Source organism: Oncorhynchus mykiss, chromosome 9 (genome assembly GCF_013265735.2).
Source record: "Oncorhynchus mykiss isolate Arlee chromosome 9, USDA_OmykA_1.1, whole genome shotgun sequence".
NCBI lineage: Eukaryota > Metazoa > Chordata > Actinopteri > Salmoniformes > Salmonidae > Oncorhynchus > Oncorhynchus mykiss.
In genome coordinates, this window is record NC_048573.1 from 38,753,626 (window position 1) to 38,766,621 (window position 12,996).

A 12,996-nucleotide genomic window follows, 5' to 3' on the forward strand; every position below is an offset into this window, starting at 1 on the left:
GACACAATCATGAAGTGGAACGACATTTATTGGATATTTCAAACTTTTTTAACAAATCAAAAACTGAAAAATTGGGCGTGCAAAATTATTCAGCCCCTTTACTTTCAGTGCAGCAAACTCTCTCCAGAAGTTCAGTGAGGATCTCTGAATGATCCAATGTTGACTTAAATGACTAATGATGATAAATACAATCCACCTGTGTGTAATCAAGTCTCTGTATAAATGCACCTGCACTGTGATAGTCTCAGAGGTCCGTTAAAAGCGCAGAGAGCATCATGAAGAACAAGGAACACACCAGGCAGGTCCGAGATACTGTTGTGAAGAAGTTTAAAGCCGGATTTGGATACAAAAAGATTTCCCAAGCTTTAAACATCCCAAGGAGCACTGTGCAAGCGATAATATTGAAATGGAAGGAGTATCAGACCACTGCAAATCTACCAAGACCTGGCCGTCCCTCTAAACTTTCAGCTCATACAAGGAGAAGACTGATCAGAGATGCAGCCAAGAGGCCCATGATCACTCTGGATGAACTGCAGAGATCTACAGCTGAGGTGGGAGACTCTGTCCATGGGACAACAATCAGTCGTATATTGCACAAATCTGGCCTTTATGGAAGAGTGGCAAGAAGAAAGCCATTTCTTAAAGATATCCATAAAAAGTGTCGTTTAAAGTTTGCCACAAGCCACCTGGGAGACACACCAAACATGTGGAAGAAGGTGCTCTGGTCAGATGAAAACAAAATTGAACTTTTTGGCAACAATGCAAAACGTTATGTTTGGCGTAAAAGCAACACAGTTGAACACACCATCCCCACTGTCAAACATGGTGGTGGCAGCATCATGGTTTGGGCCTGCTTTTCTTCAGCAGGGACAGGGAAGATGGTTAAAATTGATGGGAAGATGGATGGAGCCAAATACAGGACCATTCTGGAAGAAAACCTGATGGAGTCTGCAAAAGACCTGAGACTGGGACGGAGATTTGTCTTCCAACAAGACAATGATCCAAAACATAAAGCAAAATCTACAATGGAATGGTTCAAAAATAAACATATCCAGGTGTTAGAATGGCCAAGTCAAAGTCCAGACCTGAATCCAATCGAGAATCTGTGGAAAGAACTGAAAACTGCTGTTCACAAATGCTCTCCATCCAACCTCACTGAGCTCAAGCTGTTTTGAAAATATTTTACTCTCGATGTGCAAAACTGATAGAGACATACCCCAAGCGACTTACAGCTGTAATCGCAGCAAAAGGTGGCGCTACAAAGTATTAACTTAAGGGGGCTGAATAATTTTGCACGCCCAATTTTTCTGTTTTTGATTTGTTAAAAAAGTTTGAAATATCCAATAAATGTCGTTCCACTTCATGATTGTGTCCCACTTGTTGTTGATTCTTCACAAAAAAATACAGTTTTATATCTTTATGTTTGAAGCCTGAAATGTGGCAAAAGGTCGCAAAGTTCAAGGGGGCCGAATACTTTCGCAAGGCACTGTACATACATAGTGTCCATGATGGACAGTGTGTAGATAGAATATTCAGTATATCTGTAAAATATGTAGGATAGAATAGTATATACAGTGGGGCAAAAAAGTATTTAGTCAGCCACCAATTGGGCAAGTTCTCCCACTTAAAAAGCTGAGAGAGGCCTGTAATTTTCATCATAGGTACACTTCAACTATGACAGACAAAATGAGAACAAAAATCCAGAAAATCACATTGTAGGATTTTTTACTAATTTATTTGCAAATTATGGTGGAAAATAAGTATTTGGTCACCTACAAACAAGCAAGATTTCTGGCTCTCACAGACCTGTAACTTCTTCTTTAAGAGGCTCCTCTGTCCTCCACTCGTTACATGTATTAATGGCACCTGTTTGAACTTGTTATCAGTACAAAATACACCTGTCCACAACCTCAAACAGTCACACTCCAAACTCCACTATGGCCAAGACCAAAGAGCTGTCAAAGGACACCAGAAACAAAATTGTAGTCCTGTACCAGGCTGGGAAGACTGAATCTGCAATAGGTAAGCAGCTTGGTTTGAAGAAATCAACTGTGGGAGCAATTGTTAGGAAATGGAAGACATACAAGACCACTGATAATCTCCCTCGATGTGGGGCTCCACGCAAGATCTCACCCCGTGGGGTCAAAATGATCACAAGAACGGTGAGCAAAAATCCCAGAACCACACGGGGGGACCTAGTGAATGACCTGCAGAGAGCTGGGACCAAAGTAACAAAGCCTACCATCAGTAACACACTACGCCGCCAGGGACTCAAATCCTGCAGTGCCAGACGTGTCCCCCTGCTTAAGCCAGTACATGTCCAGGCCCGTCTGAAGTTTGCTAGAGAGCATTTGGATGATCCAGAAGAAGATTGGGAGAATGTCATATGGTCAGATGAAACCAAAATATAACTTTTTGGTAAAAACTCAACTCGTCGTGTTTGGAGGACAAAGAATGCTGAGTTGCATCCAAAGAACACCATACCTACTGTGAAGCATGGGGGTGGAACCATCATGCTTTGGGGCTGTTTTTCTGCAAAGGGACCAGGACGACTGATCCGTGTAAAGGAAAGAATGAATGGGGCCATGTATCGTGAGATTTTGAGTGAAAACCTCCTTCCATCAGCAAGGACATTGAAGATGAAACGTGGCTGGGTCTTTCAGCATGACAATGATCCCAAACACACTGCCCGGGCAACGAAGGAGTGGCTTCGTAAGAAGCATTTCAAGGTCCTGGAGTGGCCTAGCCAGTCAAACATTGATAAAAGATGCAAGTGTTATTCACAGAATTAAAGATAAATGTATCCTCTATTCAACCGCTGTGTCAGATTTCTTTTTTTTTACTTTACGGAAAAATAGTCATCTGAGAACTGCACTCAGAACCCAAAGAAATAGCCGCCATTTTGGCGTCAACAGAAGCTACAAAAATAAACACTATAAATATTCACTTACCTTTGAATATCTTCATCAGAAGGCAGTTCCAGGAATCCCAGTTCGACAATAAATGACTGATTTGTTCCATAAAGTTCCAAAAAAGCCCATAATTTAGCCACTTGTTGTTAGCTTGTTCAGCCCAGCATTCAATCCTCAAAAAGCATGAGCAATTCCTCCAGACAAATACTCAAAAAGTTATGTTACAGGTCGTAGAAACAAGTCAAATGATGTATGCAATCCATATTTAGGATGTTTTAAACATTAATCAATCAGCAATAAGGTTCCAACTGGAGAATTTCATTGTCTGAAGAAAAGCATAGGAACGGGAGGACACTCTTTTGTGACTGCGCGCAATGAGACCGAGGCTTTCTGCCAGACCACCCACTCAAGGAGCTATTATGAGCCCCACCTTTACAGTAGAATCATACAACCAGAATCTAAAGACGGTGACATCTTGTGGAAGCCCTAGGAAGTGCATGCTCATCCATATCTAAGATTGACATCCAATGGCACTGTTTTCTAAATTGAGTTCTCACTTCCTGTTTGGATTTCTTCTCAGGTGCCATATGAGTTCTGTTATACTCACAGACATAATTCAAACAGTTTTAGAAACTTCAGTGTCTATCCACCAGTAATAATAATATGCATATATTCCCATCTGGGAAAGAGTAGGAGGCCGTTTACTCAGGGCACGCCTTTCATCCAAAAGTGAAAATGCTGCCCCCTAGCCTCAACAGGTTTTAATCTCAGAGGCAACCCGAAACATAACCCAGTCCGCGAGATCAAAACAATCTTGAAGCATGAATTCCGATTGTTCAGACTAGCGTTGAATAGACCTTAGCACAGGTACTGCCTGTTTGAGTTTCTGTCTATAGGAAGGGAGGAGCAGAATGGAGTCGTGATCTGATTTGCCGAAGTGAGTGCAGGGAAGGACCTTGTAGTCATCCTGGAAGGGAGAGTAACAATGGTCAAGAGTTTTTTGAAGTGTGAGTACAACAGGCAATGTGTTGATAGAATTTCAGCAGCATTTTCATCATATTTGCTTTGGTAAAGTCACGAGCTACAACAAATGCCTCAGGATATGTAGTTTCCACTGTTTGCACAAAGTCCAGTGTAGTTCCTTAACGGCCGTCGTGGTATCGGCATTTGATTGTGAGGTTTTCTAGGACGGGTGAACAAAAGGACATAAGTTCCTATACATTATCAAAATCACACCACGAGTATTTAATCATGAAACATACACAACTGCCTTTATTCTTCCTGGATACTTCTTTATTCCTTTAATACTCAGAACCCAGATGGCTATATGGACGGGGACAGTATATCCCAAGACAGCCATGATAATGTGGACACTTTGGACACTGAGCGTCTTCAATATTATTCTACAATGTAGAAAATAGTAAAAATAAAGAAAACCCCTTGAATGAGTAATTGTGTCCAAACTTTTGACTGGTACGGTATATACCAGTCAAAAGTTTGGACACAATTACTCATTCAAGGGGTTTTCTTTATTTTTACTATTTTCTACATTGTAGAATAATATTGAAGACGCTCAGTGTCCAAAGTGCATGCTCTTCAACAAATCGCTGCCCGCACCTGCACGCTCGTCCAGCATCACTCCTCTGGACAGTTATGACTTAGAATATGTGGACAATTACAAATAACTAGGTGTTTGGTTAGACTGTAAACTCTCCTTCCAGACTCACAACAAGCATCCCCAATTCAAATTTAAATCTAGAATCGGCTTCCTATTTCGCAACAAAGCATCCTTCACTCATGCTGCCAAACATAGTCAGTTTTACGAGGGTATCTTACCGATCCTTGACTTCAGCGATGTAATTTATAAAATAGCCTACAACACTCTACTCAGCAAATTGGATGTAGTCTATCACAGTGCCATCATAATTTGCAAATACATTCATTAAAAATCCTACAATGTGATTTTCTAGATTTTTTTTCATCATTTTGTCTGTCATAGTTGAAGTGTACCTATGATGAAAATTATAGGCCTCCCTCATCTTTTTAAGTGGGAGAACTTGCACAATTGGTGGCTGACTAAATACTTTTTTGCCCCACTGTATATACTGTACTCTATACCATCTACTGCATCTTGCCTATGCTGTTCGGCCATCACTTATCCATATATTTATATGTACATATTCTTATTCATTCCTTTACACTTGTGTGTATAAGGTAGTTGTTGTGAAATTGTTAGATTATTTGTTAGATATTAATGCATGGTCGGAACTAGAAGCACAAGCATTTCGCTACACTCGCATTATCATCTGCTAACCATCTCTATGTGACCAATAAAATTTGATTTTACTTAATGTATCATAATAATGCATCTCTGAAAATGAGCTCAGATTATGTACCTAATGTATACAACACAGCTTTGTTGACACCCCTCAAAAACAAATGTTTTTGAAGCTTTACCCTCTTCATGTAAAAATAATAAAATTGTGAGGCCAGACGCTGCGGGACGAGAAGGAAGTACAGGGAGTGAATATTTAATAAATAACAGACATGAAACAAACAGGGACAGCGTCTAGACAAGGGAAACATAACAACATTAATGCTGACAAGGTGATGAAACTGAGGAATAGACAGATATAGTGGAGGAAATCAATAAAGTGATGGAGTCCAGGTGAGTCCAATGAAGCGCTGATGCGCGTAACGATGGTGACAGGAGTGCGTAATGATGTGCAGCCTGGCGACATCGAGCGCCAAAACATGCTATTGGGTAAACTACAGTATATCTACTTGAAAATAAAGTTGAATCCCATCCCCCTCCTAAGTTGAATGTATGAATATTATGACGATTATTTATTTGAGTTATTTCCATAACGATTAAACAATTATTTTGCCAGTCCTTGTGTACGTCTGTATGCATGTATGTGTGTTCACATGATCGCACGTGAAAGCTGTTATCCCAGACCATCACCTCATCTCCACTCCTCAGGAGTGGCCCAGAAAAGCAGTGGGTTCTGAGATTTGGCCAGCCAGGTAATGGGGGGATTCAGTCTTAAGGTTTTGAAGGGCATGAGTTCTCATCAACCCAGAGGGGAAATGGGAAAGGAGGGAAATGGTGAAAGGTTCAGACAGGGTTACCTTAGAGTCTTAGACCAGGTGAGGTGGGTCAGCTTGTCCTTTCAGGATTCGAGCTCACGATGAACTGGATTACACCTACATGCTGCACAATTATGTTGTTCCATTGTAGTAAAGTATCTTTGTCACATAAAGTGTCTGCCATTTTCTCACAGTCACCAAGGCTTGCGTGACACTGCCTGATGTGGAAATGAGATTGTAAGAGCAATGAGTAAGTGTCTCAGAACAGTTGATGTGAAATAACAGCGCGTTGCACCACAGAAATCAGAACAGCACTTATCAACTAGCCAGGCACTGATAGGCTTATCTATACGCACAACAGAGACCTCACAAACAAACTTTTTCCTTCAGTTCTGTATTTCTCCACTCCTATTTTCCACTCTAGAGAGATGGAGAGGAAGTGTGTGAGACAGACAGACAGACAGACAGACAGACAGACAGACAGACAGACAGACAGACAGACAGAGGCAAATGCTAGGGTTTAATGAATGTGCTATCACTGTCACAAGCTTATGAATTCATCATCAAATGAGTGACAAGGTTGAAGAAGACTCAGGATGTCACATTCTAATGGAGAGCAAGGCGAGAGAGAAAAGAGGGTGAGAGGGAGAGAGAGAGAGAGATAGTGGGGGGGGGGGGGGGGCTATTGGCTTCTCTAATGATGTGGTTGTCATGCTGATAACAGCCATGGTCATATGGCTCATATTTCTGTTATCTGCTGTATCTGCTGTTGGTGGAGACCAGAAGGAGGAGCTCAGTGCCTGGGAGTTGACCGTGTCTAAAACACTATAATGATTTATGAGTCTGAGCCGTAGGAGCAGAGACTGCAACATTGACACAATGAGGACACCAAACATTAGGAACATCTTCCTAATATTGAGTTGCACCCCCCCAACCCCTTTTGTACTCAGAACAGCCTCAATTTGCCAGGGCATGGACTCTACAAGGTGTCGAAAGCATTCAACAGGGATGCTGGCCCATACTGGCTCCAATGCATCCCACAATTGGCTGGATGTCCTTTGGGTGGTGGACCATTCTTGATACATACAGAAAACTGTTGAGCGCACCGTTGCATTTATTGACACAAACCGATGCGCCAGGCACCTATTACCATACCCCGTTCAAAGGCACTTCAATCGTTTATCTTACCCATTCACTTTGAATGGCACACATACATTGTGTATGTGTGCCATTCAAAGTGAATGGGTAATGTCTCAATTGTCTAAATCCTTAAAAATGATTCTTTAACCTGTCCTCCCCCCTTCATCTATACTGATTGAAGTGGATTTACCAAGTGACATCAATAAGGGATCATAGAATGACCAGGTGAATCCAGGTGAAAGCTATGTCAAGGAAAGAGCAGGTGTTCTTAATGTTTTGTATACTCACTGAATGCATGCACACACACGCACAAACACACACTCACACGCTTCTGCAGCAAACTTTTCCTAAGAAGCACGGACCGGTAGAGTCCTATCCTCCAACCTCAGGTTTGATCAGTACAGGATAGGATGGGGCATCAGGAGAGGACAGAGTGAGAGAAAACACATTTACCATCGCTGTGGTGGCAAGAAGCCTTATCTTGCACACAGACTACACACACACACACACAAGAAGAGGAGGGCAATACAGATGGGCAGAGGATGGAGTAGAAAACAAATAGGAAGTGGTAAGGAAAAGGAAAAAAACTGCCCACAGTCAAAAACCGATAGGTTATTCCATTTATGACACTACTTTACTTTCTCTCCCCTTTAATCATACCTTTCTGATATCTCAGCTAAGGAAGCAATACTGTCATTTAGGTGTAATTCATTCCAAACTCTCTTTCTTCTTGAAAGTTCCCTACACACTGTGCCCCCACAAGGTAATGAAATTCAAAGTTAGCTAAAATGCATGAATTACCAATTATGCCATGTTTTAGCGAGAACATGAAAATAATTGGTGCATTGTGCTGAAATAAATGTTGTGGGGAATAAACACATATGGCACAGAGTCCCTGCTAGTAGGACTCTTTACTGATTCACTTAGTTAATTTCCACTGATGTTTGTCTGCATTGTGACAGTACCAGGAAGTAAACATTCATGGAATGACAAAGGCATACTCACTCCATGGAAATGCCTGTTTAAAAAATCTAACTGACGTGTTGTTGACACTCCAAATCTAGGCTGTGCATGCCCACGTTTCTCCTCTACTCTAAATTATTTTGATATTCACTCGGTTCTCAGATTTCATTTAAACAACAAAACAAATTATTGGGTTTCTTGCTCCGTCTTCTGCGCCTCCCCTGCCACTGTTTTATTTGCACAATTTAGATAGGATGAATCTGGCTGGAGACGTGTAAACACACTTTGACTTGTGATCCATAAGTCTACACAAATCATTATCCACTTTCCAGACATTTAACATCCAGTATTGATAGCAGATCTGTTGGCTGATGCAGAGTGAAGATGAAAGCAATTCAGTATTGACTGTGAGAAAGAATGGGCAGAAAGAATATCTAAACAAAGTCAATAGTATTCTGTCCATGTGTGAGGGACATACTGACTTATCACATGAACATCACACGCCTGTATGCGTCAGCCAAGACACTGCAGCACCACAAGAGAAAAGCTCCTCTCTCCCCAAAAAGTATTTTTATCCCCAATGACGAGTCCCTGTAATTTTTTGCGCCCAGCAGCACTTCAGAAAGCTAATTCTATGACCCATTAAATTAGCCAGAGACCTTTTAAATGAAGCAATTCGGGGAGAGAGCTCTAGCAATTAATACAGTTCTAAGGACAGCCCAGGCACCAACGAAACAATCCCCCCAAAAATCTGCACAGCAGACTGTAAAAGTAATAGTCCTCTATCGAAAATGAAAGCTTTACATTTTAGTCATTTAGCAGATGCTCTTATCCAGAACGACTTACAGGAGCAATTAGGGTTAAGTGCCTTGCTCAAGGGCACATCAACAGATTTTTCACCTAGTCAGCCCGGGGATTCAAACCAGTGACCTTTTTGGATACTGGCCCAATGCTTTTAACTGCTAGGCTATCTGCTCCTTTTAATAAAGCGAGTAACCGGGCACCTGAATGTTTCTCACTCAGGAAACCATTAGAGCCACTGAAGTTACAATAATGTGCATTATGCAATGACATTATTCATGGTTTATCCAGGAGCATGTTGGTTAAAATAGTCTATGGCATCACTTCCAGAGGCCATTAAGCGTCATTAACCGATAGGGTGGCATTAGCAGCCATCGAACATTCAGTCAATCACAAAATGTACAGTTGAAGTCGAGAGTTTACATACACCTTAGCCAAATACATTTAAACTCAGTTTTTCACAATTCCTGACATTTCATCCTAGTAAAAACTCTCTGTCTTGTGTCAGTTAGGAACACCACCTTATTTTAAGAATGTGAAATGTCAGAAAAATAGTAGAGAGAACTATTTATTTCAGCTTTTATTTCTTTCATCACATTCCCAGTGGGTCAGAAGTTTACATACACTCATTTATCATTTGGTAGCATTGCCTTTAAATTGTTTTAACTTGGGTCAAACGTTTCATGTAGCCTTCCACAAGCTTCCCACAATAAGTTAGGTGAATTTTGGCCCCTTCCTGTAGACAGAGCTGGTGTAACTGAGTCAGGTTTGTAGGCCTCCTTGCTCGCACATGCTTATTCAGTTCTGCCCACAAATTATCTATAGCATTAAGGTCAGGGCTTTGTGAAGGACACTCTAATACTTTGACTATTTTGTCCTTAACCTTTCTGGGAAGGGGGTTCTGCTAGCGGAACACCTGGCCTACAGCCAGTGAAATTGCAGGGCGCCAAATTCAAACAACAGAAATCTCATAATTAAAATCCCTTAAACATACAAATATTATACACCATTTTAAAGATACACTTAATCCAACCACCGTTTCCGATTTCAAAAAGGCTTTACGGCGAAAGCACACCATGCGATTATGTTAGGTCAGTACCTAGCCACAAAAACCATACAACCATTTTCCAGCCAAGGAGAGGTGTCACAAAAATCAGATATAGCGTTAAAATGAATCACTAACCTTTGATGATCTTAATCTGGTGGCACTCCCAGGACTCCATGGTACACAATAAATGTTTGTTTTGTTCGATAAAGTTAATCTTTATGTCCAACAACCTCGTTTGAAATTGGCACGTTATGTTCAGAAATGCGTTGTCTCAAACAAACATCCGGTGAAATTGCAGAGAGCCACATCAAATTACAGAAATACTCATCATAAACATTGATGAAAGATACAAGTGTTATACATAGGATTAAAGATAAACTTCTTGTTAACCCAGCCGTTAAAATTAATCACTTACCTTTGATGATCTTCATCTGATGGCACTCCCAGGCCTCCATGTTAGACAATAAATGTTTGTTTTGTTTGATAAAGTTCATCTTTATGTCCAAATACCTCCTTTTTGTTCGCACGTTTAGTCCAGTAATCCAAAGTCCAGATGAAAAGTCAAAAAAATTCCATTAGAGTTCGTAGAAACATATCAAACGATGTTTCTAATCAATCCTTAGGGTATATTTATCATAAATATTCAATAATGTTTCAACTGGACAATAGTGAATTCATTTGAAAGGAAAAGGAACGGAGCTCGCACTCACGGCCACGCGCGATAAAAAACTCATGGCTTTCAGCTGAGCCACTTACTCTAAGTGGTCTTATTCGCTCCCATTTCACAATAGAAGCCTGAAACAATTGTTGACATCTACTGGAAAACTTAGGAAGCGCAATCTGACCCCACAGACATTGGATATTCGATAGGCATTCACTTGAAAACTACAAACCTCAGAATTCACACTTCCTGGTTGGATTTTTCTCAGGTTTTCGCCTGCCATATGAGTTATGTTATACTCACAGGTGTTATTTTAACAGTTTTGGAAACTTTAGAGTGTCCTCTATCCAAATGTATTATATGCATATTCTAGCTTCTGGGCCTGAATAACAGGCAGTTAGTCTGGGCATGCTTTTCATCCAAACTTCCCAATGCTGCTCCCTATCCCAAAGAGGTTTAAGCCATTTTGCCACAACTTTGGAAGTATGCTTGTGGTCGTTGTCCATTTGGAAGACCCATTTGCGACCAAGCTTTAACTTCTTGATTGATGTCTTGAGAGGTTGCTTCAATATATCCACATCATTTTCCTGCTTCAAGTGCACCAGTCCCTCCTGCAGCAAAGCACCATCACAACAAGATGCTGCCACCCCTGTGCTTCATGGTTGGGATGATGTTCTTTGGCTTGCAAGCCTCCCCCTTATTCCTCCAAACATAACGATATCATTATGGCCAAACAGTTCTATTTTTGTTTCATCAGACCAGAGGACATTTCTCCAAAAAGTACGATCTTTGTCCCCATGTGCAGTTGCAAACTATAGTCTGGCTTTTTTATTGCGGTTTTGGAGCAGTGGCTTCTTCCTTGCTGAGCGGCCTTTCAGGTTATGCCGATATTGGACTCGTTTTACTGTGGATATAGATACTTTTGTACCTGTTTCCTCTAGCGTCTTCACAAGGTCCTTTGCTGTTGTTCTGGGATTGATTTTCACTTTTCGCACCAAAGTACGTTCATCTCTAGGAGACAGAACGTGTCTCCTTCCTGAGCGGTATGACGGCTGCGTGGTCCCATGGTGTGTATACTTGCGTACTATTGTTTGTACAGATGAACGTGGTACCTTCAGGCATTTGGAAATTGCTCCCAAGGATGAACCAGACTTGTGGAGGTTTACAATTTTTATTCTGAGGTCATGGCTGATTTCTTTTGATTTTCCCATGTTGTCACCTCCAATTGACTCAAATGATGTCAATTAGCCTATCAGAAGCTTCTAAAGCCATGACATCATTTTCTGGAATTTTCCAAGCTGTTTAAAGGCACAGTCAACTTAGTGGATGTACTTCTGACCCACTGGAATTGTGATACAGTTAATTTTTTGTGAAATAATCTGTCTGTAAATAATATTTGGAAAAATGACTTGTGTCATGCACAAAGTAGATGTCCTAACCGACATGCCAAAACTATAGTGTGTTAACAAGAAATTTGTGGAGTGGTTGAAAAATGAGTTTTAATGACTCCAACCTAATTGTATGTAAACTCCTGATTTCAACTGTATAAGCCCTCAACATTAATTTGATTATTGTTTATATTTGTTTCAACAAGGGTTTCATGTAAATATGTATACATTTAGTTGTTTACACACACACACACACACACACACACACACAGTTAAACATACATATTTAAACATTTCCTCTTCCAAAATCTACTGTAACAAAGAGAAGTAATATTCAAATATTCTGTTATATACTTATAATGCAAAGTATCGCTAAGATTTGGCCCAAGAAATCACACCAAAGATGATGTCAAGATGTTCAATTTCTTACATATTGTATGAAAGCAGCTCAATTATGAGGGAAAAAAGAATTAAGAAAATGAGAAATGTATTCTGAACAATGTAAGATAAATTATTTTCAAATCAGTTCCTTCATAATGATAGATTATCTATGGAAGCGAGACGAGACAAAGCAGAGAAAAATCATTGGTCTCTCTTCTATTGTTTTGAGAGCTAAAACTGTGAATAATTTGAATCATTTCATTTTCATATTTTTAGCTTGTGACTTTTTTTTCTTCTTTCCATGGCCGTCATCTCCCTGCTCCTTTCTTTCTATTTTTCCTTTTTGTGGGAGGAGGAGAGTGAATGCATGCATTATCTTTCAGCGTGGAACGGTGGTGCTTTAATGAGTTTTATCTCCCCTCGCTACGTTTATCGCTCTCATTCAAACTCAGCCACTGCTACAATTCTAAAAACAGACTTTCCTTAATATATGATATTTCAAAAGCCGCCGATTGTCCAACAAAAGCCTTCATTCTTTTCCCTTTTTTTCCAGAGGTAAAGAGTTTCTCGGATTCGGAGCAGAAAACAATGAGACTCCTGAATGAAAGGTCT